General features: G+C 46.6%; 1 protein-coding gene across 3 annotated transcripts in view; it reads right to left on the bottom strand.

The window, feature by feature from the left end:
- LOC129025076 (cAMP-dependent protein kinase catalytic subunit PRKX-like) overlaps positions 1–9124 on the bottom strand; it is a 263528-nt gene extending 254404 nt beyond the window's left edge. For 2 of the 3 annotated variants that reach the window (XM_063660074.1, XM_063660073.1), the window contains exon 1: positions 8784–9124. The gene's annotated coding sequence lies outside the window, so the exon portion shown is untranslated. The remainder of the gene's footprint in view (positions 1–8783) is intronic. The other variant, XM_063660072.1, reaches the window with a different exon arrangement.
- Positions 9125–27187: the final 18063 nt, after the last annotated feature.

A 27187-nucleotide genomic window follows, 5' to 3' on the forward strand; every position in this document is an offset into this window, starting at 1 on the left:
ATTTATTTATTAAATATATAAAATACTCAAGTAACATGCATTTCATGGACAAGAAATATATTTTTTACAAGTATTAGAGATTTTCTTAATAGACATTTTCATAATTTCTTCCTGCATCCCAATAAATCTTGCGGTGCACCTGCCAGAGGGCATGAAACTCACTAAGACCCTTTTGGGAATTAAAATCTGAAACAAGTCATTTCTGTCCCCTGTCCTTCCCCCAAATTTAGAGACTACTGGCTTAAAGGAATTACACTCAGAGTCCCATAAAATTTAACAGAGCATCCCGTGACATGTAATATCAACAAGCATCTCTCCTTGTTCTCATCTGGTCTACAATAATTTCTGTCATGTACTGGACAGGGAAGATCATTCATTCTTATTTTCACTAACTTATGAGCTGAGTGCATCTCAAAGGTTAGGCTTTTTGAAGTATCCTAAGACAGATCCCTGGAAATGGCTGAAGTTGACATAGAACCACTGTGTCTTGAAAATGCAAGGTGAATCTGATATTTTCTTCATAATCAAATTGGGAATCAAACCAAACCCCATTCAAAGGTGGGGGACAAAACTGTCCCAAACGAGAACCATTAGTTGGCTACAACATTCCAGATCTCAACGTTGAAAAAACACTGTTCCAATAAGAAAGCATCTTTTCTACCTTCATTTCTAAAGCTTCCCTTTCCCCTGAACCCACCGCCTATCATGCCCCATCTCAATCTCTCTGATCCCATCGGACAAGAACAAACCTAGACAAGAAAAGGAAACAGTACCCGACTTCCTCTGAACAGGTCCTCCAGACTCTCCTGCTACTGTCAGAAGTTGGCAATTGCTGTTTTCAAGTTTATAATTTTGAATTCTTAAGTTTTTATCAACATGGAGCTGGCATTACAGTTGCGTAGGATTCAAATGCTTGATAAGATTCTGTTGACAAAAGAACTGAAGACAAGGACACAAGTTTATTCTGTTCCCCAAATGAACCAAACAGCAGGGACATCAATTTCCTATTCAGGGATATCAATTCTCTACGCTTTCGGGAAATACAATCTCAAACTGTGAAGCCACCTGGACTTTTACAGCAGCTGGGAATTACCTTTGCATATTGGCACTACCGATTTTTACATGGCAGACTTTGGCGACAGTTCTCCACTCAACTTCATTTCTCATCTTCACATAGATGACAAGGTAACAGTGACAACTAAAGGAGCACAAGCGTCCAGGCTGACACAGAATTATCCAATTACCCACAGTGCACCAGAAATTGAAATCACGACTCAGTCCTGCTGAATTTTCCTCCAGTTCTTAAAATGATTTTTTTTTTTTTTTTGAGACGGAGTCTTGCTCTGTCACCCAGGCTGGAGTGCAGTGGCGCAATCTCGGCTCACTGCAAGCTCCACCTCCACGGTTCACGCCATTCTCCTGCCTCAGCCTCCCAAGGAGCTGGGACTATAGGCGCCCACCACCATGCCTGGCTAATTTTTTGTATTTTTAGTAGAGACAGGGTTTCACCGTGTTAGCTAGAATGGTCTCGATCTCCTGACCTCGTGATCTGCCCCCCTCAGCCTCCCAAAGTGCTGGGGGACATGAGCCACCACACGCGGCCTCTTAAAATTATTTTATATGGTCTTGCCATATTAAAGTATATGTTGGCCAGGAACAGTAGCTCACAACTGTATTCACAGCACTTTGGGAGGCCAATGCAGGAAGACTGCTTGAGTCCAGGTGCTTGAGACCAGCCTGAGCAACACAGCAAGACCCTATCTCTAGAAAAAAATTGAAAATTTAAAAAAAAAAAGAAAGAAAAAAAAAAGCTGGACATGCTGACTTGTGCCTGTCGGCCCAGCTACTTGGGAGGCTGAGGCAGAAGGATCACTTGAGCCCAGAAAGCCAATGCTGCAGTGAGCTATGATCAGGGTAACAGAGCAAGACCTCATCTCTAAAAATAAATAAATAAAGTATTTGTTATTATTGATTTAAGGAATAAAATGGCACCATGTAAAATAAGCTTGTTTTTGTCCAAATTCCCATCTATCAGGAAATTCAGACAAGCAAAAATGCTCGCAGCACTGAACAACACTGCACGTTCATATGGACTCCAAAGCCTAACAACAGGCAGGTCCCTAATTGGAATGAGTCAAGCTTCCCTAAAGGGGACACATGCCCTTCTCTTCTTGCTCCGACATGATGGTGCTGGGGATGCGGTTTCAACAGACCCGAAGGAAGGTTTCAGCGTCTTGGAGAGCTGGCCGGGAAGGTTACCGGGCAGGACAGAACCTCACCTCCTCCCTACTCCCGTATTCTAGCCTGGGCAGGTGTTCCAGAAAGGAAAGAGCCCTGTGCAGGCTATCTGGGGTCATAATCGGTTCCAGGCTCAAGGGAAACAAGCAGAGAAAACTCTCATGTTTTCTTTAAAGCATTCCGGCTACATCCACCACGATAGGAAAAGTGACAAGAATTCAAAGCAGACACCCAGGTCAAGAATAAACACTGTGAGTTTTGCCGTGAGCATTGTTTGTGCTTCTTTCACAGGGTCTCCTGGGGCTGGAGAACTGCCGCACTCCCAGGAATCACTCAGAGGCGCCCAGCAGCACAAAGCGCCTTCTGACTCGCTGTGGGTTTCTGAACTAAAATGCGCAACTAACTTATCAATGTTTACCAAAATACTGCTTATTTTAATCATGGGAAAACTCATACTCTAGGCACGGGACATAAACAACTGTCACTTTATCCCAATGTTTAGTTAACATAAAACCATCATCCTTAACCAGTCTGAAAAAAACGTGGCCTCCCAGACCTTGAAGCAGGGTCCATCTTCCAAACCAAATCTTCATACCTGGGAGGGAGGAAAAGGCTTGAGGCCACTCATCCAACCCTTTAACTCTACACGGTAGGACATGCACAGGTTCTGTGACTTCACACAACCAGGCAGACCACCTCAGGCAGGATAAAAGTCACCAAAATGCCAGGACAAGGATTATATCAGAAAACATGCCACGTCATGAGATCACAGAAAGCGACATATGGCCCAAAGTAAAATACAGGTTAGCAGCTCCATAGAAGTACAGATGTAGGAATTCATTTTTTTATTTCTACAACAAAGGAAAAAACAACTTGATATTTTTAGCCTATTTTATATTTACGTGATTAACCCATTGGGAAAACAGCAAAGGTTCTTAATGAACATGTATCCTGTTTTTAAACTAAAGCCATGACTATAACCTTCTGATACATTTCACATATGAAGTACCTTTTGGTAGAACTGTGCAATAAAAGTGAGGGTAACATCCTCTAAAAGGACATCAGAGGCCAGGCGTGGTTGCTCACACCTGTAATTCCAGCACTTTGGGAGGCCGAGGCGAGTGGATCATCTGAAGTCAGGAGTTCGAGACCAGCCTGACCAACATGGTGAAATGCCATCTCTACTAAAAATACAAAATTAGCCGGGCATGGTGGTGCATGCCTGTAATCCCAGCTACTCGTGAGGCTGATGCAGGAGAATTGCTTGATCCCGGAAGCGGAGGTTGCAGTGAGCAGAGATTATGCCACTGCACTCCAGCCTGGGAAACAAGAATGAAACTCTGTCTCAAAAAAACAAAAACAAAAACACGACATTAGAAAATGTCCCATCTGAAACAATGAGGTATCAAGAACTAACTGGCATAAAACAAAGAGGAAATAAACAGGCTGAGCGCGCTGGCTTACGCCTGCAATCCCAGCACTTTGGGAGGCTGAGCAGGTGGACCACCTGAGGTCAGGAGTTCGAGACCGGCTTGACCAACATGGTGAAACCCATCTCTACTAAAAATACAAAAAAATGAGCCAGGTGTGGTGGCACATGCCTCTAGTCCCAGCTTCTCCGGAGGCTGAGGAGGAGAATCGCTTGAACTTGCGGGCCGAGATCGCGCCACTGTGCTCCACCCTGGGCAACATAGTGAGACTCCGTCTCAAAATAAAAGAAAAGAAAAAAGAGCAAATAACTAAAAGAGTATAATTGGATTGTTTGTAACACAAAGAATAAGTGCTTGAGGGAATGGATACCCCCATTCTCCATGATGTGATTACACATTGCACGACTATATCAAAATATCTAATGCACCCCATAAATATATACACCTACGTATCCAGAAAAATTTTAAAAAAATTTTAAAAAGGAGCAAAGCTTTAGCAGCCTCAACAACACACCTGATTTTTTTCCACTGTGGTTTCTTACATTAAGGAGCAAAGCTGTTTTTTCCTTGCTTGTGATAACATCTACAGTGCAAAATGTGCTGTTCTAAGAAAAGCAGCTTGGCCAAAGCACACAAAGGCATGAAGTTCATGTGTCATCAGAGAGAGGAGGCAAAGGTGGTACTGGAAGAGCGGATGGATTCACCTAAGGCATTCCACCATGTGTTACATTCAGATGGGATCCCCAAGACTTCCAGAGCAGAGCAGATGGGCGGGTGCCCCAGATTCAGTCCTGGGGGGGTGACTGTGGAGGAACTGTGAGAGACAGAGCCATGAACATCTCTGGGCTGAGGAGATTGTTCTCTCTCCTGATTATGATAGTGGTCACACCAATCTACGCATGTGTCAAGACTCATAATGCACCCAAAGAGACAAATTTACCATATGGTAATTTAAATAATAAAATTATATAGATACAGCCCTAAAATGTAAGAGGGAAAAGATAAGGAAAAAAAGAAAGCAAACTACTAGACACCATCGTGACTGACGGTGATACCTTTCCAGACCCAATTCCCAACTTCAGAAAACAGGAAACTATAAGCATGTTAGGCTAGCCGGGCGCGGTGGCTCATGCCCATAAACCCAGCACTTTGGGAGGTCGAGGCGGGAGGATCACCTGAGGTCAGAAGTTCGAGCCCAGCCTGGCCAACGTGGTGAAACCCCACCTCTACTAAAAATACAAAAATCAGCCGGCTGTGGTGGGGCATGCCTGTAATCCCAGCTACTCAGGAGGCCGAGGCAGGAGAATCGCTTGAACCCGGGAGGCGGAGTGAGCCGAGATCGCACCACTGCACTCCAGCCTGGGCTGTGAGAGAGACTTCGTCTCAGAAACAAACAAACAAACAAAAAAGGCATGTTAGGCTCCAAGCATTATAATAATTCTATCTCCTTAGACTGAGTAAAGGGGCTCACACCTGTATCTCAACACTTGGGGAGGTCAAGTAGGAAGGATCACTGGAGCCCAGGAGTTTGAGAGCAACCTGGGCAACACAGTGAGAGCCTGTGTCTACTAAAAATAAAAATAAAAAAATTGCCGGGTATGGTAGTGCGCATCTGGTACTCCCAGCTACTTAGGAGGCTGAGGCAGGAGAATTGCTTAAGCCCAGAAGGTAGAGGCTGCAGTGAGCTATAATAATTGCACTGTCTCAAAATAAACAAATAAATAAAAACTAAATGAGAAATATAATAACTCTATCTCCTTTAATACAAGCAGCCTGGGAAATCTCTCTGTCCCTCTCCCCAACCCCTATATATATCATTACATATATATATACACACCCCTACCCACCTCCTCTCTCAATGAGAAAATTAATGTTAGAGAAGTTCACTGATTTGCCCAAAGCTCCAGTCAGTGCACAGCAAGCTAGCTGCAAACCAGGTTTCCCTCACAGCTGTCCCCAGCGCCCAAGTTCAACAGGAGCCCAGATTCGCCATGACCAGGCAGGGCTTGGGGCACCTCTGGGGCTCACTTGGACGTGGGGGCCAAGGTCCCGCAGCAGGACCACACTCTGGGAGCCCTTTTCCTACTGACACCTGGAAGAGGGCCTCCACGAGGAAAATGCAGGTCCACGCCCAGCTGGCTCAACCTGTTTGCTAATTTAACAGTTGCAGGAAGCGAAATGTCTCCAGACACTGGCAAATGCCCCCTTCAAAGGTGGGGGACAAAACTGTCCCAAATGAGAACCATTAGTTGGCTGCAACATTCCAGAGCTCAACGTTGAAAATACTGTTCCAATAAGCAAGCATCTTTTCTACCTTCATTTCTAAAGCTTCCCTTTCTCCTGAACCTGCCGCCTATCATGCCCCATCTCAAATCTCTCTGATCCCATCGGACAAGAACAAACCTAGACAAGAAAAGGAAGCAGTACCCGACTTCCTCTGAAAACTCAATATATTCTCTCTTCCATCTTAACTTTAAATTTCTTCCAATTCCATTTATAACGGTTTCCAATTCACTTCTGCAACCTTCAGGCATGCGGTGGATTCTCCGTAAATATTGGATGGCGATGGCTGTGTGGGAGGGGGCCAGCTTGGGAGGTGCACCCATCTAAAGTCAGGCTCCCGCTGGCCAGGCAGGCAGCAGCCCGGCGGACTCCTTAACGGCTGTCTTTCTCCCCTGGAGATCTGAAACGCCTCTCCTCAGCCTAGGCTCTTTACCCTTTAGAAACATGTGGACTTCTTCAGCCCCTTCCCACATCCAGCTTTTCTTTTGGTTCTGGTGGGTTTCATGTTTGCCAGTCTGGCCAGCATGGTCCATGTGGTCGAGCCCCACAGAAAGTGAGGGCGGGAGTGGAGGGGGCAAGACCGGGAAAAACTCGAGTCCAGTCTCCGGCTAACTAAAAATAGTTATGGGGAAAAAAGTTTATCTTTCCAACTCAAAAAAAAAAAAAAGTGTTTACAATATGCCTTTAGTGTTGCTTCCTGGGTGGAACTGATTTTTCAATGCATGTGGTAGTGAAAGATTAACAACTTCTCGGATGTAGCATATTAGGTTTTTTTATTTTTCCTAAGGAAGGAAAAAAGGCAAATCCAACGCATCAGGAAAGCAGTGCAAGGATGGTCCTGCCTCGCTGGGCAGAGAAGCTGTGCTGATCAGCTAAGCCAGGAGGCCCACAGGGCACTGCTGTGGGGCAGAGCACCGAAATCTGGACGCCCTGCAGAAAACTGGGAGGAGGCCGGACCCAGGTTCTAGCAGAGGTGTGCTCCTATCCAGCAGGAGTAGATCGGAGAATCTGAATTCGTGACACTCGGGACCTGCTGGAGATGGCCTCCCTCCGCAGGGACCATTTTCCCGCCTCTGTTCGTCACCTTAAAAGGTGAAAAAAAAATCTTGTTGTACAGAACCAGTGGTACTGATATAATTGATGGGAAAACTCCAGAAATTGAAACGTTCACTTCTAAGTATGTCTACAATAAAGTTATTATTTTTGCAAACTGTTTCCTCTTTAAAACCACTAGCAGAGAGAAGTTCTCTGAGCCCAGTAAAGGGGCAAAATGCCTGAGAGTGGGGGAGCGAGGGTGGCAGCACTGCACCACAAATCTCCATATTTGCCCTACAGGTGTGTGTTCTACTAAGGGCTGGAATTGCCTTAAGGGCCCGTGATCCAGTGGTGAACAACTTTTGTTGTTTGCATTAGTTACCCAGCTTGGTGGCTTTCCACAAAAATCTGCAGCACATTTGAGACATGACTACCCTTTAAAATAAACGCGTCATACTCAACGTTCTTCTGTATTTTATTTTTCTTAATTACATCTTTTCTAGGAAAGACTCGTAAACTTTTCATAAAATCGTCAAGTGCCACTTCCAACACCAAAGCCACTACCAGGAACCTTAATAGGGAGGTTGCCTTCCTTCCCCTTCGCCTTCCAGGTTAAACCACGGACTGGGCGATGTTTCAGGAGAGGAAAACATCCAGAAGGCAGGTCAAACCACACATGACAATGCAAAGCAGAAACAGTTGCAAATACAATAGAGGATAGGTTTTTGTTTCTTTTTAGGTTTTGTTCCAGAACATCACTGACACGAAAATAAACGTCAGTCCCTACCTTTGTGGAACGTCCAACGCAGCTGGCTGGAGGAACACGAGGCCTTGCAGGGAGCGAGCCCCGGCCCCGGTCTGACCGAACACAGGCGACGCACGTGAAGTCCAGGCCCTATCCCAGCGCAGGCGGGCCTCCAGCGACCCACAGTTGTCACATATCCGGCCAGCGCCGACTCCCGAAGGCGCACTCCCCATACCCCACTCCGAGCACCGGTCCCACCGTTAGGGAAGGTCCCCCTGGATAGCAAGGCCGGGGCCAGGATCTGCGAGACCCACCCCACCCGCCCCGCCAGAGCCCAGGAACAGCAACAGGTCTGCGCTCTCCCCGGGCGGCGCTCTGCAGACCCTCGACGGGCCAGGGATGCCCCCAGCCCAGCCGTGCGCTCGGGCCGGGGAGATGAGCGGAGGACTGGGGCTCCTGACTTCCTTGACAGTTTCTGCGCGTCAGAAACTGAACAGACACGGGGCCCGCGCCACCTCGCCCGCCGCTTGCCCCACTCCGCGAGGCTGCGCTTCCACCCGGGTCCGGGAGGGCCGGCCCGCGTCCCGGGGATGAATGGGGCTCCCCTCCCCAACAGCGGGGAAATCCCGCCACCGCCCTCCACCCCGGTCCCCCGAGCCCGCGGTGGCGCAGGTCTGCCCAGCAAGCCCCAGGATCGGCAGACAAAGGGGCACCGGAGGAAAAGCCCAGCGCTTCCCTAAACTTACCGGCCACTTCCCCCTCCCCAAAACAAAGGAGCCCCCCGCCGACCTCCGTCTCTCCCCGCAAGGCGCGCCGGCACTTTGGGGAGCGGCCACCTCGGGGTATTGTTCAGGCTCCTGGGAGCGCGCCGCACCCCAGTCCGAGCGCCGCGGGGACAGTTGGCGACCTGCGCCTACAGGAGTTCCAGGGGCGGGTTGGAGCGTCCGGGCGCCCCGAGCCGCCGGCCGGACCCTGGAGGGTCAGCGCGGGACCCGCCTCCCCGCAGAAGTTTGCGGACCCCGCGCCCGGCCCGCAGAGTCCTGCGCACTCACCTCGTCGCGAGCAGCGCAACTTGTGGCGGCGCCGCGCGCCCGGCCGCGCTCCGAACCTCCCTCCGGCCGGCAGCCTCCGAGCCCCGGCCGTGCGGCGGCCGAAGAGGGCCCGGCGCCCCAGAGCAGCCGCGCGCCGCCCCCGGGCCGCCCCAGCCCCGCCGCCGCCGAGTCCCGGAGAGAACGCGGGCGCTGGAAAGTTTCGGTGGCGAATGGCGGCCGGAGGGCGCTGAGGCGGCGGCGGGGCGGGGGCGCTGGCGGCTCCTCGCTCCCGAGCGCGGAGTGGAGGCGCTGAGGCGGGCGCGGCGGCGGCGGCAGCGGGAGAGGGCGGGACAGCGGGAGGGACCGGCACGGGCAGTGACCTCCACGGGGAGCTGCCGCGAGCGCGCGGACCCCAGCCAGGAGGACCGCCAGGGGTCCGCCCCCGCCGCCGGCCCCTCCCTCACGGCCGTGGGAGGGGACCCGGCGTCCCACCCGGCCCCGCCCCTGCGCCCCGGGGGAGCCGCGTCCCGAACCAGCCCCTCCCCCACGAGGGTAGGGACTCCGGCCCTGCCCCTCCCCCGCGGCTCCTGGTGGGGACCCGCGTCCCAACCCAGCCCCTGCCCCACGGTCGGGGGACCAGCGTCCCTACCAAGCCCCCCCGCTCCCCCACGCCTAGGGTGTGTGAGGGGAACCCGGGCCTCTCCCTAGTTGCTCCGGTCCCGGTCCCTTCCCCGTGGCCTCCGTGGGACTGAGAGGACCCCAGGGCTACCCCCATCACATCCCAAACCCAGCCTTTCCACGACTGCCTCGAGGGGACGGGAACCTCGGCCACCCCCTCGGTTTCTAGGGGGCAGGGGAACCTCAGTCACTGCTAAAGTGTTACCCTCCGCCACCCCAAAAAGGAAGCCACCCGGGTGCCCCAACAGAACCCCCTGCCACCTGCCCGATGGTGAATCTCCCTCAAAATCGGCGTCTTAGAAGACACCCCAGTAGTCTTCACCCCAGCTCAAAAAGTGGGTGCTCCGGCGGAGCCTCGACCTTTGCAAAACACCTCCCAGGAAGAGCCAGAAATGCTTAGGGACAAACTCAGACACACAGGCATAGGCGCCAGGAGCTCGGGTGTGGGGGCTGAGGAGGTTGGGGGGACCTGGGCACTCGGGCCTCATCACTCCCACCCCAACCCCCAGGCTTCAGCCCTCTGGCCCTTGCAAAGTGCTTTATGTTGCAATGGCTTACACGGCCTGGCCCAGGTGCACCTAAGTCCCCAGCGCTCCTTCCTCCCCTCCACGTAGGCTACTCCTCACCACTCGCAGCCTTAATTCAGTTAAACAGATCTCCACTCCCCCTCCCCAGCACCTCTGGGGTCGGCCTCGTTGAATATTTTTCAAATATTCTTGCCCCTTCCTTTACTATATAATGAGCTTCGTGCTAAGAGCCTGGTGCACTCAGCAATCTAAACTATAACCTCACTTGGTCTTCCTCGAACTCTAGACCATTTGTTGTTCTGGTTGTGGGGGGAGGGGGACCCAAGGTGAGGTTTTTGTTTTTTTGTTTTTGTTTTTGTTTTTTTGAGAAGGAGTCTCGCTCTGTCGCCCAAGCTGGAGTGCTGTGGCGCGCTGTCGGCTCACTGCAACCTCCACCACCCTTTTCAAGCAATTCCCCTGCCTCAGCCTCCGGAGTAGCTGGGATTACAGGCGCACGCCACCACGCCCAGCTAAGTAGAGACGGGGTTTCACCACATTGGCCAGACTGGTCTGAACTCCTGACCTCAGAAAATCCGCCGGCCTCGGCCTCCCAAAGTGCTGGGATTACAGGCGTGAGCCACCGCGCCCGGCCGGAGGTGAGTTTTTAAGAGGCCGGTCCTCCACCAAAAAGGCGGACCTCAAAATTACCCTGCAAAATATTGCTGTAAAACGTCAATGATGCAAAACGACTGTTGCTACACCATCATTAGAGGACATCAATAAAAAAATACACACTTAAACAGTCTCCATAATTGTGAATCAGCAGAATAGATTGTGTCTTATTATGTATCAGTTGCCATTCAAGGCCCCCCAGAAGGACTTGGTGGGGCCTTCCCTTGAGCCTGCCCTTCGTTGCTCCTGGGCTCCCTGGGCTTGTGCAGACTGATGCTGAGGTATTACATGCAATAGAAAAACGAAGGGTGCAATAGAAAACCCGAGCGAGCTCGTGATGCAACCCTGCCCTGGCTACACGTGCTTCCCTTCCCCCACCGCCTGCTGGTGGGAGCGCTGCGTTTTTTCCGCCTGTAGGGTCACATTGTGGTTGATTGATTCTCCTTTCGCCTTGCTCAGTCATTCAGATTTGGAAAGTAAATAACGAGTTGACATCTTTACAGCTCTGGGCTTTACGCGGACGCGGCCCTCGGCTACCGCACACTCTGGAGTAGCTGCGCAGCCAACCGGCCTCCTAGCTTGCCAGACCTGCTTGTGGTTAGCAGTTGGAAATTCCAAGCTAAACTTGGTTAAAAGGCCTCTTTGTGTGTTTTGATTACTTGGCAGATGCCAGTCTTTTAAAGTATGGGAAAGTGGTGGAAATCCTCACTCTCAAACTGGAGCCCAGTGTGGCCAGGATTTACAGCTGAGCTCCCGTAATTGACAATGCAAAAGAGCTCAGAATTCATCTTGACTGTTTGATAATATCCCCATAATCCCACTAGCCTTATTACCCGTAAAGAGTCAATATCTTTTATCATAGACTCACAGGACCCCAAAGGACACTGTAAGGCCTAAGACAGGAAGAGAGACCGCCTACATTTATCATGAAATCACCAAAATTCCTCTTTTTGAAATACTAGATGGGCTGTAGGTGGGTGACAATTAGACTGTGTTATTTAATCTGTTTCAACGATTTTTCAAATGTGCAGTCCTATAAGGTGGGAGAAAACAAGGAAATAAAGTAGAGCAGGAAGGAGCTAGTGTATTCTGAGAAAGCTAAAGGATAACAGGGCGAGGGGTCCACAGTGATTTACACAGAAACCCACTGCGCTAGCCATGTACGTGTGTGCGCACGTGTGTGTTGCAAACACTTATTTTCAGTTATTGACTGGAGGGAGGGGAAAACAAGAATCTGCTTGCAACAAATACTACCAGCATTCCCCATAAACAGTACCCAAAATTTTAATTAAAAGGCAGTAGGAATTCACACAAATATACTTAACTAATCTTTCACAAAGGAGCAAAGGCAATTCATCCTTTTTAACAAGTGGTGCTGGAACAACTGGACACCCATATGCCAAAAAAAAAAACTAGGCTTTTTATCTTTCACAAAAATTAACTTAAAATAGAACATACCACCAAACGTAAAAGGCAAAACTATAAAAACTCTTAGAAGATAACATAGAAAATCTAGATGACCTTGGGTTTGGCAATGACTGTGTAGCTAGAACACCAAAAGCGTGATGCATAAAAGAAAAAAAAATGGTAAGTTGGGCATCACTAAAATTTGAAAAGTCTACAAAAGACACTGTTAAGAGAATGAGAAGACAAGTCACAGAATGGGAGAAAATATTTGCAAATTCCGTATCTGATTAAGGATTGTATTTGAAATATGCAGGCCAACAGAGTGGCTCACACCTGTAATGCTCTGCTTGACGCCAAGAGTTGGAGGCTGCTGTGAGCTGTGATCTCACCCTGCACTCCAGCCTGGGCGACAGAGAAGACCTTGTCTCTAATTTTTTTTAAGTGTGTGTGTGTGTGTGTGTGTGTGTGTACAGATATATGTACATATGTGTATATGTATGTGTATATATATATATTTCTTAAAACTCCACGATGAGAAAATAAACAACTGAATCAAAGAGCAAACGATCAGAAAAAAACTCATCAAAGAGATATACAGATGGCAAATAAGCATGTGAAAAGATGCTGAACATCATATATCACTAGGGAACTGCAAATTAAAGTAACAATGAGATACTACTACATACATTAGAATGGCTAAAATCCAGAAAACTGACAATCCCAGATGCTGACAGGATGCAGAACAACAGGAACTCTCATTTGTTGCTAATGGGAATGCACAATTGTACAGCTACTTCAGAAGACAGTTCGGCAATTTCCTACAAAGCCAAACAGAGTCTTACCATACACAGCAGTTGTGCCCCTAGGTATTTACCCAACTAAGTTGAAAACTTACATGCTCCAAAAACCTGCACACAGAGGTTTATGGCACCTTTACTCATAATCACCAAACACTGGAAGCAACCAAAGTATCCTTCACTAGGCCAATGAATAAACAAACTGTGGCTCACCCGCATAATGGAATATTACTCAGCACTACAAAGAAATGGGCTATCAAGCCCCCAAAACACACAAAGGAACCTTAAATGCCTATTGCTAAGTGAAAGAAGCCAGTCTGAAAAGGCCATATACTGCATGATTCCAACCATATGACATTCTGGAAAAGGCGAAACAGATAAGACAATAATAAGATCAGTGGTTGCCAGGGGTTCAAGGAGGAAGAAGGGATGAATGGGTGGAACACAGTGGATTTTTACAGTGGTGAAACTATTCTGTATAATACTATGATGGTGGATACACATTATTATACATATAAGTGTGTGTGTACATATATATTTGTCAAAACTCACAAAATGTACAACACAAAGAGGAAACCCTCATGTAACTATGGACTTTAATTAATAATAATATATGAATATTGGCTCCTTAATAATAATATATGAATATTGGCTCCTTAGTTGTTACAAATGTACCACACTAACTTAAGATGTTAATAACACTGGAAGCTGGGGAGAGAAACATGTAACTCTGCACTACCAGCTCAGTTGTTCTGCAAATCTAAAGCTCTTCTAAAAAATAGCCTATTATTTATTTTTTTAAAAAAAGAAACACAGGCCAAATGCTGTGGCTCACACCTGTAATCCTAGCATTTTGCAAGGCTGAGGCAGGAGAATCACTTGAGCCCAGGAATTCAAGACCAGCTTAGACAACATAGTGAGATCCCATCTCTACAAAAAACAAAAATAAAAAAAATTAGCTGGGTATGGTGATCTGAGCCTGTAGTCCCAGCTACTTACTTGGGAGGCTGAGGCAGGAGGATCAGTTGAGCCCAGGAGTTCAAGGCTGCAGTGAGCTATAACGGTGCCACTGCACTCCAGCCTAGGTGACAGAGCAAGACTCTGTCTCTTAAAAAAAAAAAAAAAAAAAGAAAAGAAAACAAAACAAAACAAAAGAAAAAGAAAAAAAGACAGGAGGAAGAGATATAAAACTTCTCATGACTTACTGCCTGGTTTTCACTGACTCTAGTGTCTAATTTTCCCCAGGCCCATCTAATTTTCAAAGACTCTTGACACATGGGCCAATACTTGCTTCGATGACTGGCCTAGTCAGAAATCCCTGATCTTCCAAGGATTGACCCAAATTCCTGGGATGCACTTGCCTCACTGTTAAATTACAATCTTCATGCCTGCCCCTTTCCTACTCCATTTTTTTTTTTAGATGGAGTCTTGCTCTGTGGCCCAGGCTGGAGTGCAATGGCACAATCTCAGCTCACTGCAAACTCCACCTCCCGGTTCAAGCGATTCTCCTGCCTCAGCCTCCCGAACAGCTGGGATTACAGGCGCCCACAACCATGCCCAGCTAATTTTTGCATTTTTAGTAGAGACGGGGTTTCACCATATTGGCCAGGCTGGTCTCTAACTCTTGACCTCAGGTGGTCCACCCTTCTCGGCCTCCCAAAGTGTTAGGATTACAGGCATGAGCCACCACTCCTGGCCTTCTACCCCATTTTTTTAAACCAAAGTTTAGGTAGATCTTATCATCTGTTTAGAGAGGAGAGAGGCCGAATAATATCCCTAAGTTTTCATGTGATATGACTGTTACATGACTCAAAAGAAAGACCAGACAGTGCAAATAGGTCCCCAGGTACAAAGTCAAAGTAAAGTCCAAGTTTGCTTTAAATGACAATGGTGTTCACTAGCTGCTATACATAAAGAACCATTCATGATAAAGCAAATTATTCATATCTGTTTCCTGAACTGATTTAGTGTGGGAAGCTCATGGAAGTGCTGTTTGGCAACCTCCAGATATATGTGTAGGCTGCACAAAAGTCCGTTCTTGCTCTCCCAAGATATTGAAATTGAAGGCATGCTGGAAGTGATGATCTTTCCTTGATGTTTATAGATGTGACTTTTCTCTGAATAAGCACCCACCACGAGCTTCCCATATGAGATGAGGAAGGGTGGATGGACTTTTCAACTTCATTTACAAACCTCTGATCTTTCTTTGCTTTTGAATTTTGCTTCTAATTTTCCTTAGAGAGACTAGAACCAAAACTATGAAGGAAGCTACTTGTATAGGTGGCATTATGTGAGGTCCTACTTAGAGAAGTATACAAAGAGGAGTGAAGATAAAAAGGCCTATCACCTGTCATGGAGCTGAGATAAGGTGGATGAAAACCCCTTTTGTATCCCTTGACCTAGGTAGCCACCCAATACTTCTTTTCATTTTTTGTTTTGTTTTGTTTGTTTTCCCTGATGTTATGGGCCAGGCTGAATAGTGTCCTCACAAAAATTTGTATGTTGAAGTCCTGATCCCCAGTACCTTAGAATGTGACTGTATTTGGAGACAGGGCCTTTAAGAAGGTAATTAAGGTAAAATGAGGTTATTTGGGTAGGCTCTAATCCCATCTGACTGGAGTCCTTTTAAGAAAAGGAGATTAGGACACAGACTCGCACAGGGAGAAATCAGTCATCTATAAGCCAAGGATAGAGGCCTGAGAATAACCCAACCCTGCTAATACCTTGACCTTGGGCTTTATCCTCCAGGACTGTGAGAAAATAAATGGGTGGTGTTTAAGCAACCCACTCTATTGCAGCAGACTCAGCAAACTAATGCATGTGAGCTGTTGCTATTTTTCTTTTTTCGTTTCAAATTTTGCATTTAGTTATCATTTGAATCCTGAAAATACTTTGCATTTGGCATGGAGGTGTTCATGTACATTATCATATTTGATTCTTCCAGGTCCTCCCTGAAGGCCCAATATTCAGAGGATAAAATTGAACTCAAAAGGTTAAAGAATTGAGAGAAGGGCGGAGCACAGTGGCTCACGGCTGTAATCCCAGCACTTCGGGAGGCCGAGGCAGGCGGATCGCTTGAGCCCAGGAGTTCCAGACCCGCCTGGGCAATGTGGCAAAACCCCGTCTCTACAAAAATACAAAAAATAGCCGGATGTGGTGGCGCGTGCCTGTAGTCCCAGCTACTCGGGAGGTTGAGGTGAAAGTATCACTTGAGCCTGGGAGGCGGAGGTTGCAGTGAGCTGAGATCATACCACTGCACTCCAGCCTGGATGACAGAGCGAGAACCTGTCTCAAAATAAATAAATAAAATAAATAAATTGGAAGTAGAAAATTAAAAAAAAAAAAGAATTGAGGGAAAGAATCATAATATGTCTGTGCCTCAGACCTCCTTCAGCAATTTAGTGAATATTGTTTCTAAATGCGTAAAATAATGCATTGATACATCAAATAATGCATAAGATTACAAAGGAACCCAATTGTGTTAAAACATAGTCATCCAATATTTTAAAAAATCCTGATATAGTAATATATGTGCTGCTTTTTCAATACATTCAATTCAGACTGTAGAGGTGATTCTAATAAGTTCCATCATTTCAAAGTAGTCATGAGACCAAACAAAACAAAATCTGCTTCCACAGCAACCTGCTTGGAACACACATCAGATTTCTTTCTTTTCTTTTCTCTTCTTTTTTTTGAGACACGGTCTCACTCTGTCACCCAAACTGGAGTACAGTGGCACAATCACAGCTCACTGCAGACTCCAACCGCCAACCGGGCTCAAGCCATCCTCTTGCCTCAGCCTCCCGAGTAGCTGAGACTACAAGCATGCGCTACCATGCCCAGCTATTTATTTATTTATTTATTTATTCATTCATTTTTGAGATGGAGTCTCTCTCTGTCACCCAGACTGGAGTGCAGTGGCGTGATCTTGACTCACTGCAACCTCCACCTCCTGGGTTCAAGTGATTCTCCTGCCTCAGCCTCCCAAGTAGCTGGGATTACAGCCACGTGCCACCACGCCTGGACAATTTTTGTATTTTTAGTAGAGACAGGGTTTCACCCTGTTGCCCAGGCTGGTCTGGAACTCCTGACCCCAGGTGATCTGCCCGCCTCGGCCTCCCACAGTGCTGGGATTATAGGTGTGAGCCACTGCGCCAGGCCTAATTTTTTATTTTTTATAGAGATGAGGTTGTCATCTCTAAATGCAGTCATCACGATAAATAATATTATAATGCCGTATTTTAAAACTCAAAAGTGATGCAAAAACTCCATTGTGAACAAAATACCAAAATGTTACATAAAGCTCATTCTGTTTGGTGATGATGATGGATTCTAAAGAGCAGAAATGGTCAGTGCCTCGGGCCCAGCCCCCCATTTAGAAAAGGTAAAGGTCATTGGAAAGATCGGCCAAATCAAATGTACCCTAGGAGATGCAGAAGCCGGCCAGCAAAGGAAGAGCTGAGTGGGTAGGAAAAGTACTAGATCAAAGGGAGCAGCAGATTTTGTTTTCGATCTGGCAAAGCTTTTATAGTTTCGAAACATTTTCAAACATTCTGTCACTGATTGTCATAGTAACGTATGAAGTGGTTGGGGAAATATTGTCATGATCATATTCATTTTACAAGGGAGAAAAGTTGACTCTCAGAGAGGTTAGTGGCTGGGTTAGTTTCCTGTCACTGCTGTAACAAATTGCCACACACTTAGTGGTTTAAAACAGCACACATGTATTATCTGATGGTTCTGGAGGTCAAAAATCCCAAATGGGTGTCACTGGGGGTGATGGTTAATTCTACATGTCAACTTGACTAGGCCTCAGGATGTCCATATAACTGATTAAACATTATTTCTGGATGTGTCTTTCAGGGTGTTTCCAGATGAGATTTAGCATTTGAATCGCTGAACTGGGTAAAGCAGATCACCCTCCTCAATGCCGGTGGGCACCCTCCAACCCACTGAGGGCCTGAACAGAACACAAAGGCAGAGGATGGCTGGATTTGCCCTCCCTTTGCCTGACTGTTGAGCTGAGACATTGATGTGCCCTCTATACTTCGGGTGCTCAGGCCTTCAGACCCAAATTGGAGTCTACACCATTGGCCCTCTAGCTCTCAGGCTTTTAAACTATACCACTAGCCTTGCAGCTTGCAGATAGCAGATCACAGGCTTCTCAGCCTCCATAATCTCATGAGCCAATACCTTAATAATAAATCTCTCTCTCTCTCTCTCTCTCTCTCTCTCTCTATATATATATATATATGATATATATATATATCATATTGGTTCTGTTTCTCTGGAGAGCCCTGACTAACACATTGCATAATATCAAGGTGTCAGCAAAACTGGGTTCCACGGCTGGACATGGTGGTTCACGCCTGCCATCCCAGCACTTTGGGAGGCTAAGGCAGGAAGGTCGCTTGAGCCCAGGAGCTTGAGACCACCCTGGTCAACATAAGAAGACCCCATCTTTAAAAAAATGAAAACAATTAGCCAGGCATGGTGGCATGTGCCTGTACTCCCAGGTACATGGGAGGCTGAGGTGGGAGGATTGCTAGAGTCCAGGAGATCGAGGGTGCAGTGAGCTGTGATCGTGTCATTGCACTCTAGCATGGGGGACAGAATGAGACTCTATCTCAAAAAAAAAAAAAAAAGAAGAAAGAGAAGGAGAAAGGAGGAGGAGGAGAGAAGAAAGAAAGAAAGAGAGAGGGAGGGAGGGAGAAGGAGGAGAAGGGGAAGAAGAACAAGAAGAAGGAGAGGAGGAGGAGGAGGATGAAGGAGAAAGAGAAGGAGAGGAGGAGGAGGATGAAGGAGAAGGAGAAGGAGACGAAGGGGAAGGGGAAGAGGAAGAAATTCTTTCTGTGGCTCTAGGGGAAAATCTGTTTCCTGACTTGGCCCAGTGTCTAGAGACTGCCAGCATTCCTTGGCACAGGACCTCCTTCCTCCATCTTCAAGCCAGCAACAGAAGGTCAAGTCCCTCTTAAACAGCATTATTCTGGCCTCCTCTTCTTCTACAGTCCTCTATTTTTAAAGATCCTGTGTAACCCAGGATTTATAGCCTATATAATCCAGAATAACCTCTCCATTGTAAAGCTCTTCATGTTAGTCACATCTGTAGTCCCTTTTGCGATGGAAGGTGATGTCTTCACAGGTTCCCAGGGATCCCAGCACAGACGATTTCAGGGGACCACATTCTGCCTTCCACAGTGGCCTTGTAGAACATCTCCCACTAAAAGGGGGCAGAACACATACAAATCCAGCTCCTCTGATTGCAAACCCCACAGCCCACCTCACATCAACCTTGGTGTCTCTCAAGGGGTGAATACGTTCAGAGCCCACTCTTTCACCAACATGGAAAGCAAACCAAAAATCAAATAAATACAAAATGCTGCCTGTGTTTACTCAAAGAGCACATGACAGGCAAGAGTTGCAATTTCCCCCAAATAACACGTGGCCGTTATAGCTACAAAATAAGAGAGATTATCCTTTTCAAGGGTTTCCTCCCTTTCCCCCCTTTCTTTTGGTAACCATATTTCCTTGAAAGAAGTTATGGGCCTGTAATCCCAGCACTTTGGCAGGCCGAGGCAGGCGGATCACTTGAGGTCAGGAGTTCGAGAACAGCCTGGCCAACATGGTGAAACCCTGTCTCTACTAAAAATACAAAAATTAGCCAGTGTGGTGGCGGACAGCTGTAATCCCAGCTACTCGGGAGGCTGAGACAGCAGAATCGCTTGAACCGGGGAGGCGGAGGTTGCAGTGAGTGCAGTGAGCAGAGATTGTGCCACTACACTCCAAACTGGGCGACACAACGGACTCAGTCTCAAAAAAAAAAAAAAAAGAAGTTATGTACTTCCCTCCCGCCCCACCATTTGTTTCCACTTCTGCATTTCTTTTTTTTTTTTTTTTTTTTTTTTTGAGACGGAGTCTCACTCTGTCACCCAGGCTGGAGTGTAGTGGCACAATCTCGGCTCACTGCACTCACTGCAACCTCCAACTCCCGGGTTCAAGCAATTTTCCCATCTCAGCCTCCCGAGTCGCTGGGATTATGGGCGCACGCCACCATATCCAGCTAATTTTTGTATTTTTAGTAGAGATGAGGTTTCATCATGTTGGTCAGGCTGGTCTCGAACTCCTGACCTTGTGATCCCCCCACCTCGGCCTCCCAGTGTGCTGGGATTACAGGCAGGAGCTACCACGCCCGACCACACTTCTGCATTTCATGCTTAACTTTTAACACTGGCTGTAGAGAATAAGCATGGGAGACAGGAGGATTTTATAGACAGTTTCTTCACAAAAATTTATCTCCCACACAGTCAAGCTCCACACCACATTGACAAAGAAAATCCCCGAGGCAGGTGGATCACCTGAGGTCAGGAATTCAAGACCAGCCTGGCCAACATGGTGAAACCCTATCTCTACAAAAAATACAAAAATTAGCCGGGCATGGTGGCACATGCCTGTAGTCCCAGCTACTCGGGAGGCTGAGGCAGGAGAATCGCTTGAACCCAGGAGGCGGAGGTTGCAGTGAGCTGAGATTGCGCCACCACATTCCAGCCTGGGTGACAGAGCGAGACTCTATCTCAAAAAAAAAAGAAATTTCTTTAAGAAAAGCACAAGTGAAACTCAATGGAAGTGGAACGTGGCATTTTTCTCCAGTGCCTTTGTCACAAGGCCTCTTTGATGTTATTACTTTTACAAAATCAGCAGCCACTTGATAAGATAGGACACACATCATGTGTAATATACCCTGACAGTCCCCTTCCTACATGTATACCCAAGAGAAGTGAAAGCTTAGCTTCCTGCAAAAACTTGTATGCAGAAACCTTTATTCATAGTTGCCAAAACCTGGAAACAATCCAGGTGTCCTTCAACTGGTGAAGGGATAAATAAACTGCAGTATATCCATACAAGGGGACATGGATATGGATATAGATATGGATATATCCCCTTGTATGGATATACACTTTTCAGTGTTGACTCCATGAACACTGAAAAGGAGGAAGCTATTGATCTGTGCAACAGCATGGATGAATCTCAAATGTAAATGGCTGAGTGAAGGAATTCAGATTCAAAGGTGACGAGGGATAGAGACGGGGTCTTGCTATCTTGCCCAAGCTGATCTTGAACTCCTGGGATCAAGCAATCCTTCCACCTCGGCCTCCCAAAGTGCTGGGATTACAGATGTGAGCCACCACACTCAGCCATATTCCATGGTTTCATATGGCATTCTGGAACAGGCAAAACTACAGGGACAAAAAGATCCTCCATTGTTGGGATTGAGAGTAGGTTGGGGAAAGGGTTGACTACAAAGGATCATGGGGGGATATTTTTGAGGGAGTGAGCTGTTCTGTATCTTGATGATAGTGCTGGTTGCACAACTGTCAATGTTGGTCAAAACTCATAGAACTGTATAGTCATCTCTCAGTATTCACAGGGGATTGGTTGCAGAACTCTCTGCAGATATGAAAATCCATGGATGCTCATGTCCCTGATATAAAATGGCATAGTATTTGCATATAACCTATGCACATCTTCCTGTATAATTTATTTTTATTTTATTTAGTTAATTAATATATTCTTTTTTTTTTTTTTTGAGACAGAGTCTTGTTCTGTTGTCACCCAGGCTGGAGTGCAGTGGCGCGATCTCGGCTCACTGCAGCCTCTGCCTCCCGGGTTCCAGCGATTCTCCTTCCTCAGCCTCCTGTGTAGCTGGGATTACAGGTGCACGCCACCACACCCAGCTAAGTTTTGTATTTTTAGTAGAGATGGGGTTTCCCCATGTTGGCCAGGCTGGTCTTGAACTCCTGACCTCAGGTGATCTGCCCGCCTAGGCCTACCAAAGTGCTGGGATTACAGGCGTGAGCCACCATGCCCGGCCATATTACATATTATGTTTATAGACAGGGTCTTGTTCCATTGCCCAGGCTGAAGTACGATGTTGCAATCATAGGTCACTGTAGCCTTGAACTCCTGGCTCAAGTCATCCTCCCACCTCAGCCTCCTGAGTAGCTAGGACTGCAGGTATGCCCCACCACACCCAAGCTAATTTTTGCATTTTCTGTAGAAATACGGTCTTGCTATGTTGCCTAGGCTGGTCTCAAACTCTTGGCCTCAAGTGATCCTCCTGCCTTGGCCTCCCCTAAAGTGCTGGGATGACAGCATGAGCCACCTCATTCAGCCTCCTGTATAATTTAGATCATCTCTAGGTTAGTTATAATACCTAATACAGTGTAAGTGTTGTGCAAATAGTTGTTATAGTGTATTGTTCAGGGAATAATGATAAGAATAAAAGTCTGTACATTCTCAGTGCAGATGCAACCATCCATTTTTTTTTCAAATATTTTTGATTTGAAGTTGGCTGAATTCACGCATGTGGAAGCCATGGATACAGAGGGCCAACTGTACTCTAAAAGCATGAATTTTAGCAAATTTGAGAAAGGCACAGTAAAGCTACATGGAATTAGAGCCCAGCCTTTCCCCCAGTACCTGTGTAAGGAAGCCTTTACGGTTTGTTGTTATTTTCACTAGAGCACAACCATTTGATAAGACCAGATACAGGTCTTGTAGAGATCTTGAAATGTCCCTGAGGGGAGGGAGGGAAGGGAAAGAACATTTTAGTGTACTTCTGAGATAATAGTGAGAATTGATCACATTTTTAGAGATAACTATTTATTTATTTGTTTATTTATTTATTTATTTATTTGAGATGGAGTCTGCTCTGTCACCCAGGCTGGAGTACAGTGACGCAATCTCAGCTCACTGCAACCTCCACCTCCCAGGTTCAAGCAATTCTTGTGCCTCAGCTTCCCAAGTAGCTGGGATTACAGGCGTGCGCCACCATGCCTGGCTAATTTTTGTATTTTCAGTAGAGATGGAGTTTCACCGTGCTGGCCAGGTTGGTCTCGAACTCCTGACCTCTAGTGATCCACCCACCTCAGCCTCCCAATGTGCTGAGATGACAAGCATGGGCCACCATGTCCGGCCATAGATAACTATTTAAAATAAAACTCCCCCTACTCACAAAAGGTTGCAGCAGCACATAGCTATCCAACTGCATGGTTGTTGGGCGAATTGACATCAGCAGGTAGAGACGTTTCAAGGAATGGTTTCAGCAATGGTCAGGGCACCAGGCAAGGAATGTTTCCTGGAATGGGAGAAAAATAAGTATGCTTCTGGCCAGGTGCGGTGCTCACACCTGTAACCCCAGCACTTTGGGGGGCCAAGGTGAGCAGATCACTTGAAGTCGGGAGTTTGAGACCAGTCTGACCAACATGGAGAAACCCCGTCTCTACTAAAAATACAAAATTAGCCAGGCGTGGTGGTGCGTGCCTGTAACCCCAGCTACTCGGGAGGCTGACGCAGGAGAGAGAATAACTTGAATCCGGGAGGCAGAGGTTGCGGTGAGCCGAGATCGTGCCATTGCACTCCAGCCTGGGCAACAAGAGCAAAACGCCGTCTCAAAAAAAAAAAAAAAGAAGTATGCTTCTAAAAGAGTAGTTTTCCTTTGCACAGGTCCCTTCGGATGACTAAAATAAACTTTTTCAGTTGACTACATAATTTCAAAGTGGTTTGAATTTTTAATGTTAAAGTTCTTCCCAGAAGTTTAAAATGGGAAGGTTTCACATATGAGCTAAGAATATGAAACGGTGGCTGCCTCTCTCCCGGTTTTCTGTATTTTTGTATAAAGGGGACAAAGATAGATATTACAATAACTGCATTAAATATGTGATTCTATTTTTAAGATAGATTAATGTTTGTTGAAACATTAGGTATGCAATGAAATGTTGTAAATAAAAACCTAAGAATGTCCAAACATCCATAACCCCAGTCCAATCATGAGAAGGCATCATACAAACCTAAACTGAAGGAGATTCCACAAAATACCCGATCAGCACTGCTCCAAACTATCGAGGGCATCAAAGACAAGGAAGCATGGTGAGCCAGTCACAGCCCAGAGGAGCCCAAGGTGATACGATGACAATGCAATGTACAATCCTGGATGGGGCCCTAGGACAGAAAAAGGACATACATGGAAAAACTGGGCATTGAGTTATTAGTTATGTACCAAGATCAGTTTCATAGTTGTAACAAAAGTACTATGGCGGCATAAGCCTTTAACAATGGAGAAACTGAATTATACACAGGAACTCTCAATCTTATCTTTCTGTAACTAAAACTATTCTAACATTTTACAAGTTTGCTTAAAAAATTAGAATGCTCCACTGCAGCTGATTTGAAAGATAATTATTTTGAAACATACAAAATTTCTATACGTACACACATGTACAATTGCATTTTTTTTGAGAAAAGATGTCACTATGCAAATTAAAAATCAACAAGTGGTAGAAGCTGGGTGTGGTGGCTCATGCCTATAATCCAAGCACTTTGGGAGGCTGAGGTGGGAGGATCTATTGAGTCCAGAAGTTCAAGACCATCCTGGGCAACATAGTGAGACTCCATCTCTACAAAAACAATTTTAAAATAATTATCAGGGTGTGGTGGTGCGCCTGTGGTTCCCAGCTACTTGGGAAGCTGAGGTGGGATCACTTGAGACCAGGAGGTCAAGGCTGCAGTGAGTCATGATCGCACCACTGCACTCCAGCTTGGTGACAGAGCAAGACTCTGTCTCATAAAAACAACAACAAAAAACAGTGGTAGAAGACTCCATCTCCTCCCATTTTCCCTGCTCTTCTTTCTTCCCTGCTCACTCACTCCTCAACATGCTTGTGCTGTTCCCTGAATGTTTGCAGCTTCTTGTCACCGGCACCTAGTGCTGCTTCTGTGAGGACGTCTCCTCCAGGAGGGACCCCAGGCTTCTCAGAGCATTTCGGTCTCTGCTCTGATGGGTGCCCTCTCCCTCCCTCTTCACCAGTCTTTCTTTCATGGGTTAACATGTTCGTGTTCATTTGCTCATTAATTTTTTGTTTTTGTTTCTTGAGACAGGGTCTGGCTCTGTCTCCTAGGCTGGAGTGCAGTGGTTTGACCATGGCTCACTGCAACCCTGCCCTCCCAGGCTCCAGCCATCTTCCCATCTCAGCCTCTTGAGTAGCTGGGTTTACAAACGAGCACCACCACGGCCAGCTAATTTTTGTATTTTTTTTGTAAAGATGGGGTTTGCCATGTTGCTCAGGCTTGTTTCGAACTTCAGGCCTCAAGTGATCTTCCTGCCTCAGCCTCCCAAAGTGCTGGGATTACAGCCATGAGCCACTGCGCCTGGCTTGCTCATTAGTTTTAATTGTCTGTTCCCCCAACCAGAATATGAGCTCAGTGGATGTGAAGAGGGTTGAGATGGAGGGAAGGGAAGGGAAGGGAAAGGGAGAGGAGGGGATGGAAGGGGAGGAGATGGAAGGGAAGGGGATGGAAGGGAAGGGGAAAGGAGGGAAAGGAAGGGAAAGGAGAAGAGAAGGGAATGGAGGGGTGATGGTCTTTTGATGTGTCCACTTGCCTAGGCCACAATCCTCAGTTATTCCATCAAATACCATTTTCATTCTCTAGGGCCGCTCGAACAGGGAACCACAAACTAGATGGCTTAAAACAACATAAATTTATTTTGTCAGATTTCTGAAGGCCAGAAGTCTGAAGTCAAGATGTTGACAGGGCCATGTGCCCACTGAAGGCTCTAGGGGAGGATCCTTCCCTGTCTCTTCCAGCTCCCGGTGACAGCTGGCAGTCCTTGGTGTTCCTTGCTTAGTAGCTGCATCACTCCAATCTCTGCCACCATCTTCACATGGCCTTCTCCCTCCATGTGTGTGCGCGTGTGTGCGCGTGCGTGTGTGTGTGCGTGTGTGCGCGCGCGTGTGTGTGTGCGTGTGTGCGCGCGTGTGTGTGCGTGCGTGTGTGTGCGTGCGTGTGTGTGTGTGCGCGTGCGTGCGTGCGTGTGTGTCCAAATCTCCTCTTCTTTCTCTTATAAAGACACAGGTTATCCAGTTAATGGATTTACTGCCTCCCTTAATTCAGTATAGCCTTGATTCAACTTGATCACATCAGCAAAGACCTTATTTCCGAATAAAGCCCCATTCACAGGTACCAGGGGTTGGAACTTGAACTTATCTTTTTAAGGATACACAATCCAACCCACTACAAACACTAATCTAGGTGTTGCTTCCAGGCTGTTTTGAGATGTAAATAAGGTCCATAATCAGTTGACTTTAAGCCTGGGGAGAGATTATCTTGGATAATCAGGTGAAAGGCCTCTATAGCAGGACTGAGGCTTCCCTAAGGAAGAAGAAATTCCTCCTGTGAACAGCCAGTGCCCAAGAGAGTTCCAGTCTGCCTTCTTAACTGTCTTCCCTACAAATTTCAGGCCTGCCTGCCCAGCCCCACCCAATGACATAAGCCAATTCCTTGCAATAAATCTAGCAGGTATCTTCTACTGGTTCCAGTTCTCTGGTTGAATCCTGACTGGTCTATCAGGATTGGAGAACTGCCTTGGGTTTCTCAGATACACACAAGTGATACAATTGGTTCTAGCATGACTAAGGGCCATTTGTGTTCTGTGAAGACCATTTGTCAGCAAGGCACTGGAGTTCCTGTTCCAGGGCACTTAAGCAGGAGTTCTCGGCCCACAAAAGTGAATGTTGAATTTTACTGTGTAAGCTCCAAGGACTTAATTTTGAACTGAGTTTTCAGGAATTATTTTTCTACTTAAGCATACTCAATAAAGCACTTATAGACTTGTAAGGGATCCAAGTTTAAATGTTTTACACTGGACCAGACCGTGAACGTTGGAATCCAGACACCTGGCTTTGCCACTTAGTAGCTGTGTGGCTGGAGCAAATTATGCAACTTCGTCCTTCTGAATTCCAAGATTTTCTGTTTGTAAATAAGGAAGGCATACTAATAATAATAGTAATAATAGTACCTTCCCACTTTCGTGAGAAAATTGCATTAGATATTATATGTAAAACTAATTTAGCTAAAAAATATACAAGGTAAATTTACACAGATCCTCATTAAATTATGTATCTGTGAAAGAGACTGCACATAAGGAGAAGGTAAGTGGTTTTTTTCCTCCTTTGGGAGATCCGGAGATCCTTCTGCTACAACCTCAGAAATCATTCAGGTTTAAATACTTTCTATTTTTTTAACTGTAAGTTCACTTGGTGTAAGAAAAAAACAACTTTGCCAGAAGCTATGGGCAAATTTCAGAAGCTATATAAATATGACAGAAATGTAGTTACAAGCATAAAGTTTTTTTAGACAGAATTTCGCTCTTGTTGCCCAGGCTAGAATGCAATGGCACGATCTCGGCTCACTGCAACCTCTGCCTCCTGGGTTTAAGTGATTCTTCTGCTTCAGCCTCCCGAGTAGCTGGGATTACAGGTGCCGCCACAACGCCCGGCTAATTTTTGTATTTTTAGTAGAGAGGGGGTTT

The sequence above is a fragment of the Pongo pygmaeus genome, chromosome X, assembly GCF_028885625.2.
Source record: "Pongo pygmaeus isolate AG05252 chromosome X, NHGRI_mPonPyg2-v2.0_pri, whole genome shotgun sequence".
Taxonomy (NCBI): domain Eukaryota; kingdom Metazoa; phylum Chordata; class Mammalia; order Primates; family Hominidae; genus Pongo; species Pongo pygmaeus.